Source organism: Ursus arctos, unplaced genomic scaffold (assembly GCF_023065955.2).
Source record: "Ursus arctos isolate Adak ecotype North America unplaced genomic scaffold, UrsArc2.0 scaffold_21, whole genome shotgun sequence".
Taxonomy (NCBI): Eukaryota; Metazoa; Chordata; class Mammalia; order Carnivora; family Ursidae; genus Ursus; species Ursus arctos.
Window position 1 is genome coordinate 17182447 of NW_026622886.1, and position 11916 is coordinate 17194362.

The 11916-nt window shown below is 40.3% G+C and overlaps 1 pseudogene; it reads left to right on the top strand.

The window, feature by feature from the left end:
- The first annotated feature begins 7822 nt into the window (after positions 1 to 7822).
- On the top strand, positions 7823 to 9773 carry LOC125282608 (tigger transposable element-derived protein 1-like; annotated as a pseudogene).
- The last annotated feature ends 2143 nt before the right edge of the window (positions 9774 to 11916 follow it).

Sequence of the window (11916 nt, forward strand, 5' to 3'; positions counted from 1 at the left end):
TAAAGTCCTTTTTTCTTTCCCTTAATGTCGTCCTCCGACCACACTGATCAAGAACTCCTAACCTGGGGGTGCCTGGGTGGCACAGCGGTTAAGCGTCTGCCTTCGGCTCAGGGCGTGATCCCGGCGTTGTGGGATCGAGCCCCACATCAGGCTCCTCCGCTAGGAGCCTGCTTCTTCCTCTCCCACTCCCCTTGCTTGTGTTCCCTCTCTCGCTGGCTGTCTCTATCTCTGTTAGATAAATAAATAAAATCTTTAAAAAAAAAAAAAAAAAAAAAGAACTCCTAACCTGATAATGAAAGAAAAGAGGATCCACAAAAGAATAAAGACATTCTGGTTGTAAACGCCAACGGTTCGAAATCACCGTTGAATTTTACTCCATATTTTAATGATCTTATTACAGGCCTGGTGTTGGCTCTGGATACCGGAATATATAAAATAAGTATATGACCCAATTCCAGATCTTGGATGACTTATAATCGGGAAATAAATCAGAGAATAATTTACAGATTATAGTACTGCTAGTCAATCCCTCATGTATGCTATTTGCAAATATGCTATTTATATGACTGTCCTTTTTTCCCAAATGAGGCCTCCACTCCTGTTCTCCCTAATGTCCACCTCCACCTGTGCAATATCCAAGCTGTCTGTGCCTAACAGGGTCAGCTGGGGGCTGGTACAAGATGGTGTTCGACCCCAAATTCTCTTCATCACCTTCCCATCCTCTCTTCAGTAGGATCATGAATATGTTATCCTAGGTCATGTTCTCATTCTTCGGTTTTCTATAGCTCAATTAATTTTATCTCAGTAACCATTTTTCACCAGTACACATTATCTTTAACTCATTTCCTTGACCACTTTCACCTAATGCCAATTGCATCAGGAAAGATCTAGGGAAAGGTTCAAACATATTATAATGTGTGATTTAATTAAAAAACTTTTTTTAACTTCCCTGACTTGATAAAAACTTAAAACTTGGTAAGTTTTTAAGAGAAAAGAGGATTAGCACTTTAAAAATATCTGCCCCCCTACTCCTACCCAGGGAATCAATCACAGGGGGGAAAAAATAGATGTAGGGAGCAAGTCTGAAAGTTGAATGGAGAAAGGCAGTTTCCTTTTCATTTTGAGGAGTGGGAGAGAGGAAGTGAGTCCCTAAGATTCATTGAGCCCAAAGCCTCTATGTATAGTTGTGCAGTCCGTGAGCTGCACAAAGGCTCCCAATGAAGGTGTTGAGTGGAACTGGATCCAACCTGTGCTCCCTGGCATGGGGCAATGTTTCTTTGGAGAAAGAGATATTTTTTTCCTTTCCTGAAGGGAAATTCTGCCTGGTGGGAGCATCTTTATCTAATTAACATGTGGCCTTTAAAAAATGGCTTCTAGGGGGCGCCTGGGTGGCACAACGGTTAAGCATCTGCCTTCAGCTCAGGGCGTGATCCCGGCGTTGTGGGATCGAGCCCACATCAGGCTCCTCCGCTATGAGCCTGCTTCTTCCTCTCCCACTCCCCCTGCTTGTGTTCCCTCTCTCGCTGGCTGTCTCTATCTCTGTTGAATAAATAAATAAAATCTTAAAAAAAAAATGGCTTCTAAATTCTTTGATACTCCTCCTAACAAGAAGTGTGATCTAGGGTCCATCCCCTTTGAATCTAATTTTTTTTTCTTTTTTTTACTGCTGGATCAATAGAAAATTGAAAGTGACAAAGTGGCAGCTTCCTCTTCCTGCTTTTTGGGCCATTACCTCTTGGAAACTAGCTACCATCCCCGTGATGGCTACGTGGAGGTGCCACGTGCAGAAGTTCTGCCTGAGTCTCAGCTAAGGCCCTGCGAACAGCCAGCATTCACTAGCAAACATGCATGTAAAGACACCTCCAGGTGACGCTCAGCTGTTGGTTCACACCCAGCCTTCTACCGTCTCCCTCTGATACCCCAGACATCGTAAAGCAGAGGTAAGCCAGTGCTGGTGGGCCCTGTCCAAATTCCTGACCCACAGAGTCCATGAGCATAATAAAATGCTTATTTACGCTACTCTGCTTCGGAGTGGCTGGTTATGCAGCAATAGATAACCGGGACATCATCCACCAGAACCTACTTCTCCTGACTCGTGCACAGGCTCCGTACAGGCTAGCAGCAGCTCTGACTTAAGCCCCTTCTAAATGCTGTACCAGGCTGTGCTTACCAAATTGAGTCTTCAGGTACCCACCGCCATGACTCCCATTTGACAGAGCCAGCTTGGTATACAAGGCTCCTGGCTTCTCTCTCCCGACTCCTCCCTCCCCACTTCCCCAAATCTCACACCGTGTTTTACCTACACTCTCACTTCTCAAGCACAGCTCTCTCTTGTCTGTGGGTCTTTACAAATGCCGATGCCTCTACCTGAAATATCCTTCCTCCTCTCCCACCCTCCATCTGCACTGCTATATTCTCACCTTCTCACTTGGCTTTCCCATGCCAAAATTGTCGGTAATGCAGAGGATTTCCATATTCTTTCATTCTGAACTTACCATCATACTGAAAGCTCAATGGTTTCCCCTGCAGCTGCCAGATACACCTTCCAAATATACCAGAAACGCCTTCCCACAGAAGCGAGGGGAGAAGCATGGCTGCCAGTCAGATTTCAGAATCCCCACCTTAATATATGTCACTCTGCAACGGACCCTGATGAAAAGTTTGAAAACTCATTCCCACAAAGGAATGATGTAATTTCAAGAAGTCTTAGAGTCAAATCTCACGGTTAAAGCAATGGCATGCATCACAACGTCTTCAGGATGTTTTAATCTCTTACTGACTAGAACCTCAGAGTAAGCAAAAGTGGAAAATAGCCTAGAAATCACATTTAGCCTCTGTTTCCTCTGGCGCGAGGAGAGCTGTCACGAGGTAGTGTTGGACCAGCAGCAACATGACAACCACAGCCAAAGCTTCTGCGGCGGGCCTCTGAGACGCCTGGGCTCAAAATTAAAACTCTGGAGGTTTAACAAGAACAGCTTAAGAGCTGTGATCAGGAGCAACTCGTTTCTTCCTGATGATTTTCTGCACTTTTATTTTTGTTTCTTCTCCATATAATCCCCACCACGAAACAATTAAAACAAAACAAAAAGCAAAAGGACTTGAAAATGATCGCTTTGATTTAAAAAAAAAAAAGTCCACATCATGAAATAAATGCTGTTCTCAAATAAAATCTTCTACTTGTTATGAAATGAGACAAGCCTAATCTCTCAAATAACAAAGATTAGGCAAAAATGATAGAATGTGAATGTCAAAGAGACTCACAGGAATAAATGGAAAATTGATAGATGCCCTGGAGTTTCCAAAACGCTTTTTAAAAATCTTAACACATTCTGTGACATAATACAAAATCTGTGGCATTCCATGGGAAAATAAATGTTTACTTCCAATATAAGCTTTGAAATGTGTAAATAAAAGCAGACAGGCTCCTTTCTCCAATGGTGAAGGTGCTGCTATGCTAACAAGCATTTCAAAGAAAAGAAGATAACGTATCTCCGAATTAAAGGAAGTGATGTCTGCCTGTCTCATTCCTCCCGGTCTACCTGCCTTTCCCTCTTTTCTTCTGTCATCTCAATTTTCTGTCTGCCTTATCTCTCTTTTTTACTTTATTATTATTTGCCCTTTCATTTTCCTTCTCACCACAACTCTCTTTTCAATCAAATGACCTATTTCTTGTGGTCCTACTCTGTGCAGGTCACTTGGCTGCACCTTAGGACGATATGAATGCAACATGGGGTCCTTGTCAGACTGGAAAGTACTATCAAGCTGAAAGATAAGAGAAGCACCCAGAGAACCTCAAGCAGGCACTGCCAAACTATAAATGCTGGAGTGTTCCAAGAGCTGGGCCTTAGAAGACGAGCAGACTCTGGTATCCTGGAAGAGTATTCAGCTAAGGGATACTGGGAGCAAAGACACAGGGGAAGAAGAGCACCATATTTGCTGCAAAGTTCAACCATGTAGGCTGTTAGTCTTTGGTATGGGGTTCACATAGGAAAGTGGTAAGAGACAGGGTTATGAAAGCAGATGGGATCCACATGGTAGGGGGCTTTGAATGCTAGGCAAAGGGATTTAGACTGGACCGTCTACCATGAAGAGCCAGTGGTGTTTTTCCGGTGAGATTTATTTTTATTTTTTTATTTTTTTGGTTAGATTTTAAAGAACTATGTTTGAGAGTCCTCCCCTCCCTACCCTTTCATTCTGGCTAACTGTCCTCTTGTTATTTGTTATACTTGTAGAATATAATGTTGCATTCTTCATTGTATTCTCTATCATAAAAATAGGTAAGCTAAAGATTTCATGTGTATCTTTTTAAGTCACAATATGTTGCTTGAGTTTCTATGAATGAGTAACCAAAAGAAAATAATACTCAGGTCTGGTTGTTTAGAAATAAAAGATTTTGAAGATTATCTTACAGGTAAAAAGAAAAAAGATGAGATAAATCCAAGTCCACTATAAAATCCAAGAAATAAGCCTTTTGGGATATCCAACCTATTCCATAGAGATCTCCAAGACTATAGCTAAATACTTCTGATTTAAATGGAGTTTGGCTTGCAATCCTTTATATGGCCTTTTCTGATTCCTCAATAAAACACAAAGTCAAAGAAAAATATAACACCATACCACCATAAAAATAATAGTTCTAGACAACTTATTACTAGACTCTAAGAAGTACTTCAAATAAATATAGGGCTCACAAACATAAATTAAAATGTATGCCTGCAGGTCCTCAGAGACCCTGGTCTGAAGGACCACAAGCCTGACCAGCCAGATGCTGTTTACTCCCCCACCTCCTCCAACTCACTGATGTTCCTCCATCCCTTTCCTCAGGCTGAAACTCCCAGAAAATAGTAAGGCAAGAACTAGACAGTGAATGTTGCATTATTACTTCGTTTTCTGTTGCCGCAGACTAGAAAGTCCTTTTCTCTTCCGCAAGAGTGCTCTGAAAAATCATACAGACAAAGGAGGGAATATCCAAGATCTCAGAGTAAGCGGACACTCTTGAAAATGCTTTCCTTATAGGAATCAGAAAAAAATTCTAAGAATTCAATCGGCAGCCTCAATTGGATACTGTCCAAGAAGCTGTGCCCTCTAAGATATCCAGAGAAGAGGCCATTAAGGAGAAAAAGTGTCAAGAATAAAAGACAATAGGATGAGTTTTGAAAACAGTGAGCTGAATGCAAAAGAAGCTGGGTGGCCCAAGGAAGATTTGCAAAAAACTAAAACTGCAGTAACAAAATTAAAAACTCATAGAACCTGGTAAAGAGTGGAATTCACGCTTTAGAAAAAACAGAAATAGGGATGAGAACACCGGTACTGTCTTCTCTACCAGTGATGGATAAGAAGACAAGGCAAATAACCACGTGATTAGCATGCACCTGAGATAACAGATACAGATAGACAAAGGCAGGAGAGAACAACAATGCAGTCATCTCATTTGCATTAAGATCCTGTAAATGAATGAAGAGTTCAATTTGCAACAAAGGAACTGGGAAGGAAGTAACTGCAACATTACTAGGAGTATTACAAAACTAAAGGCATAATCTGAAACTAGGAGAGGTCGTTTCTCTCTAAAAAGATGGACACAAAGCCTCATTTGGTCTTAGCTACAATAGAGAAATAAAGAACATTTCATAGTGAGTTTGTAATATAAAGCCACTGCCAGGGTTGAAATCCTGGATTCATCACTATGTGACCTTGTCCAAGTCACTTCATTTCTTTTTTCCTCAAAACTTAAAATTATAAGTGGGGCTCCTGGGTGGCGCAGCGGTTAAGCGTCTGCCTTCGGCTCAGGGCGTGATCCCGGCGTTATGGGATCGAGCCCCACACCAGGCTTCTCCGCTATGAGCCTGCTTCTTCCTCTCCCACTCCCCCTGCTTGTGTTCCCTCTCTTGCTGGCTGTCTCTATCTCTGTCAAAATAAATAAATAAAATCTTAAAAAAAAAAAAACTTAAAATTATAAGTAAACTATAAAATGGGAATAATCATTGTTTCGTCAAGGGACGGCCGTGAGGACTGAAAGAGTTATGTCATGCAAAGCACTTAATCTGGTACACAGCAAATGCCCAGTAAGTCAGTTGCTGTTGTGTTATTGCTGTTGTGTTGTGTTACTCAAATGAGAGGAAAGAATTGTATACACAGCCGTAGAGATGAAGGGAAATACGTTAAAATAATTAAAGAAGCCCAAAAAATGCAAACTTCAAATAGGAAATTTTGGAATTAGTTGTAATTCTTGGGCAGGGGGCGGGCGGAAGGGAGAGGGAGGGTGCAGGATCCCACCTACTGAAATCAAAAGAACTACATAATTTAAACCAGAAGGAGCCAGCTTCATCTACAGGCAATGAATTGGGAGTCCTGTGTTGTCATAACAACAACACTATGCTATCCCACTAGACCCTGTGGATCCTGGTCAAAAATCTCTAGCCAATAAGCATCCTCAGCATCCAGTTCTCCCCAAATGGTAACTCCAACTTGTTTAGAATGGCAACCTAAATTTATTTTAGATAATTCAATCTAGTGGGTAAGTGTCTTTTCCCTCCAGGAAGTTTTGCATTAAACGTAGAAATGATAAAGTGAATCAAACCTACAGAATTAATACTTTTGTGGCAAATGTGGGAATAGGTTTCTAATCCTTGGACAATATTTATATGTACAGTATATAAAAAGGTTTAATGTTTAAGAGAATGTGGCATATCAGTGAACATAACAGATTAGTCTTGGGATTTCAATTTAAAAGGTGTAATTGAGTAATGGATTTTAGACTTTTACCTTTAAGTGGGAAGATTTAGAGAATTTAATCAGTTTAAAAGTATTCTTAATGGTTAGGAGAACACGTGATTCATTATTTAAGGTTAACTTATTAGATTTATTGGAGTTGTTAAGGTTTGGCTAGTAGGTCAGGCATGTGAAAAGCTGAAAAAGAAAACTGAATGTATCAAATGTATAAATGGGCTTTAAATACTTAAGGGAATGATTTTATTAACTAAGTTGTAAAAGGACATGCTTGGGAGTTGAATGAGTTCAACTTAAATTGATCAAACATTATTCAAAGGCTCCCTTGAAAGCAATTGTTAAAATTTACTAGATTCATAAATCAAATAATAAAGTGTGTAAGGTGAACTTAAAGGTTTGAGAGAAGCTGGATTTCTAAAAAAAAAAAAACTGTACCTTTAATAAAGTGAATATTAAATTAAAACCTTGAATAACAGCATAGCCTTTCTCTCTGCACAAAAGCAGCCCTCAGACATAAAAAAAAATTCGCAACTGACATGGAGATCCCATCGAAGAATTATAAGAGTTTCTGAAAAAGAAACCCATATAAATGAAACAGAAGCAACCACCATACATGATTGAAAATTGCTTCCTAAAGCTAGAAAAAAATGACTTGCATATACAGGCATACCCCATTTTATTGCACTTCAATTTATTTTGCTGTGCAGGGTTTGTGTTTTTTTTATATATCAAAGGTCTGTGATAATCCTGTATCAAGCAAGTCGATCAATGTCACTTTTCCAGCTGCATTTGCTCACTCTGTGTTTCTGTGTCACATTTAGGTAATTCTCATAATATCTCCAACTTTTTCATTATTATTATATTTGTTAGGGTGATCTCTGATCATGGGATCTTTGATGTTACTATTGTAATTGTTTTGGGGGTGTCAGAAATCGTGCCCCTTTAAGACAGTAAACGGCAGTGATAAACGTTATGTGTGTTCTGACTGCTCCACCAACTGGCTGTTCCTCCATCTCCTGTCTCCCTCCCTCTCCTAGGGCGTCCATATTCCCTGAGACACAACAATACTGAAATTAAGCTAATTCATAACCTTACAATGGCCCCAAAGTGTTCAAGTGAAAGGAAGAGTCACATATTTGAGTTTAAATCAAAAGCTAGATTTAAGCTTGGTTGGGAAGGCATGTCAAAAGCCAACATCAGCTGAAAGCTAGACCTCTTGTTCCAATTAGCCAAGCTGTGAATGCAAAGGAACAGTTCTTGAAGGAAATTAAAAGAGCACTCCAGTGAACACATACATTTATGTGAAGAAGGTGAAACAGCCTTATTGCTGATATGGAGAAAGTTTTAATGTTCTAGGTAGAGGATCGAATCAGCCTCAACACTCCCTTAAGCTGAAGCCTAATCCAGAGCAAAGCCCTAACTCTCTTTAACTCTGTGAAGGCTGAGGAAGCTGCAGAAGAAAAGTTTGAAGCTAACAGAGGTTGGCTTGTGAAGTTTAAGGAGAGAAGCTGTCTCCATGACATAAAAGTACAAGGTGAGGCAGCAAGTGCTGATGTAGAAGCCGCAGCAAGTGATCCAGAAGACCTAGCTAAGGTCATAAGTGAAGGCGGCTACACTGAAGAGCAGATTTGCAGGGTGCATGGAACAGCCTTCTATTGGAAGAAGATGCCATCTAGGACTTCCATAGCTAGAGAGGAGAAGTCAATGACTGGCTTCAAAGCTTCAAAGAACAGGCTGACCCTCTTGTTAGAGAAGTCAACGCGACTGGTGACTTCAAGTTGAAGCCAGTGCTCATTTATCATCCTGAAAATTCCAGGGCCTTTAAGAATTATGCTGAGCCTACTCTGCCTGTGCTCTATCAGTGCAACAACAAAGCCTGGACAGCAGCACATCTGTTTACAACATGGCCTACTGAATATTTTAAGCCCACTGTTGAGAACTACTGCTCAGAAAAAAAAAGATTTCTTTCAAAATACTACTGCTTACTGACAATGCACCTGATCACCCAAGAGCTCTGATGGAGATGGACAACAAGATGAATGTTTTCATGCCTGCTAACACAACATCCATTCTGCAGCCCATCGATCAAGGAGTAATTTCAACTTTCAAGTCTTATTCTTTAAGAAACACATCTCAGGGGCGCCTGGGTGGCACAGCGGTTAAGCGTCTGCCTTCGGCTCAGGGCGTGATCCCAGTGTTATGGGATCGAGCCCCACATCAGGCTCCTCCACTATGAGCCTGCTTCTTCCTCTCCCACTCCCCCTGCTTGTGTTCCCTCTCTCGCTGGCTGTCTCTATCTCTGTCGAATAAATAAATAAAAAATCTTTAAAAAAAAAAAAAAAAAGAAACACATCTCATAAAGCAATAGCTGCCAGAGATCGTGATTCCTCTGATGGATGTGGGCAAAGTAAATTGAAAATCTTCTGGAAAGGATTCACCATTTGAGATGCCATTAAGAACATGTGTGATTCTGGGAAGACGTCAAAATATCAACATTAACCGGAGTTTGGAAGAAGTTGATTCCAACTCTCATGAGGGGTTCAAGACTTTAGTGGAGGAAATAATGACAGATGTGGTGGAAAGAGCAAGGGAACTGGAATTAGAAGCAGAGTGTGAAGATGGACTGAACTGCAGCAATCATGATACAACTTCAGTGGATGAAGAGCTGCTTCTTATGGATGAGCAAGGAAATTGGTTTCTTGAGAAGGAATCTACTCCTGGTGAAGATGCTGTGAAGACTACTGACATGACAACAAAGGATTCAGAATACTACATAAACTTAGCTGATAAAGCAATGGCAGGGTTTGAAAAAATGGACTCCAATTTTGGAAGAAGTTCTACTGTAGGTAGAATGCTATCAAACAACATCACACGCTACAGAGAAATCGTTCATGAAAAGAAGAGTCAATCAGTGTGACAGACTTCACTGTTGTCTGATTTTAAGAAATTGACCCCAAACTTCAGCAACCACCACCCTCGTCAGTCAGCACCCACCCACAATAAGGCAAGATTCTCTGTCAGCAAAAATATTATGACTCACTGAAAGTTCAGATGATTCTTAGCATTTTTAGCAATAAAGTATTTTCTAATTAAGGTATGTATTTTTTTAGACATAATGCTACTGAACTAGACTACAGTACAATATAAAAATAACTTTTATATGCACTGAGAAACCAAAAAATTCATTTGACTCACTTTATTCAGATATTCCTTTATTGCATATGTTTAGAACTGAATCCACAGTAGCTCCAATAAATGCCTATACAGACCAGTAAGCAGGGGCTTACTGCATTCTAGGAAAAATTAAGAAGTGCTACTACATTTTAGAAAATAATTTAATTACAGGATAAAGAAAAAAATCACATTAGCCTCCTGATAGGAAGAAGAATAGGAAAAGGTGATCCACGAGGGAAAAATATCAGGCTGGCCTCAGACTTCTCTTTATAGCAAAGGCCAGAGGACTACATATCAATAACTATAGAGTTTGAACAGAAATGGTTACTATCTAAATATTTTCTATTTCACCAACTTGTTATCTATGCATGAAGCGAAGATAAAAACATTCCCAGAACTCTAAAAGTATATTGAAGATACATTCCTATGAACAGAGATGAATTAAAAACAGGAGCTTAGAAATCAGGCAGTCATGTTTAAGAGGATTGTGGCGAACATTACATGAGTTAAAGAGTAAAGCTTAAATAATTGCAAATATTTTTTTCAGGTCAAATAGCATTAAGCACAGTCATTTGATTTCTTCCTCCCCACTTTTCCAATGAAATCAGGGGAAATCCTTTATCAGCAAGCCCTTAAAGGGAAGAACAGCATTCACATGGCAAAACTTAAAAACATTCTCATCCAGTGAAGATAAAGATATTGAGAGAAGGTCCAGAATGTGTTCATTCACACAGCCCCCTCCTAAGTAAGAGTAGCAAACCCAGGATTTAAGTGAAGGAAGCCTTAGCTGAACCTTACAGACATTCCTAAGCTGGAGGCCTGGGCTGGATTTAGGACAACCAGGAGCCAACTGCACTCCATTTCATCCCTCATGAGCATTAACACTGGAAAGAATGTGGCCCCAGAACCCATCTGACAGCAGAAAGCAGAAGGCTGACACAGTGTCAGAGATCTGGTGGGCTCTATCATAGAAGGAGCCTGGATACTGGTTGTAAATATCAAGCCACAGCTTGATCCAGGCACGGTGCATGCAGAAAACTGGTCTCTGTTTCAGAAATTTCACCAGACCTACAGAACACAGATCCTCCACTGGTATTTTATTTATTTATTCATTCATTCAACAAATATTTATTGTCAACCAACTAGGAAATTAAATAGCATGATCCTTGTGCTCCAAAGCTCAGAGTCTACAGGGGACATGAGACAAATAAATAGGTGATGGTGATGATAGATGAATAGGTGAAGAACATGGAGCCAGCAGATAATCCACAGAGGCATCCAGATCAGACTTCAACAACTGGGAAAGACTTGCTAAAGGAAATTGTGAAAAAAATGAGTTGTAGTAGGTGAAAGGTTTGGAGTCAGAGCAAGTGTGGAAGTATGTAAGATAACACTTCAGACAGAGAAAACAGCAACGGTTAAGCCAAGAACCAAGAGAACATGATGCATTTAGGACCTGAAAGAGGCAAGCAGGGGTCTAAGTCGTAGAGAACCTTGTGACTCATGCTTAAAACACTGAACTTTCAACCCAAGAACAGTGTAAGAGTGCTGAAGGATTTTTAAGCAGTGGAACATGATCCAATTTCCATTCTGAAAGATGATTCTTCCAAGAAAAATTAGGAATGGAGTCCACAAGACTAATGACAGGGTGAGAAGGTAGTGTAATAATTGAGGGGACTTGTGATCATGACTGACCTAGACAGGTGGTTGTAGACATGGAAAACACATTAGATTTGAGAGAGATCCTGAAACAACAGGATGTGGGAATGAATTTTATGTCAGTTATCTATTGCTGCACAACAAATTACCACTAATCTAGCATAAATACATTTTTCATCTCACAGTTTTGAGAGCCAGGGCATGTCTTCTGCTTCATGGTCTCACACAAGGCTATAGTCAAAGTGTTGGCTAAGGCTGGAGTCTCATCTGATGGTTCAAACGGAGAAGGATCTGCTTTAAAGTTCATATAGTTTTTGACAGGATTTAGTTACTTGCAGCAGTTGGACTGAGGGTCTT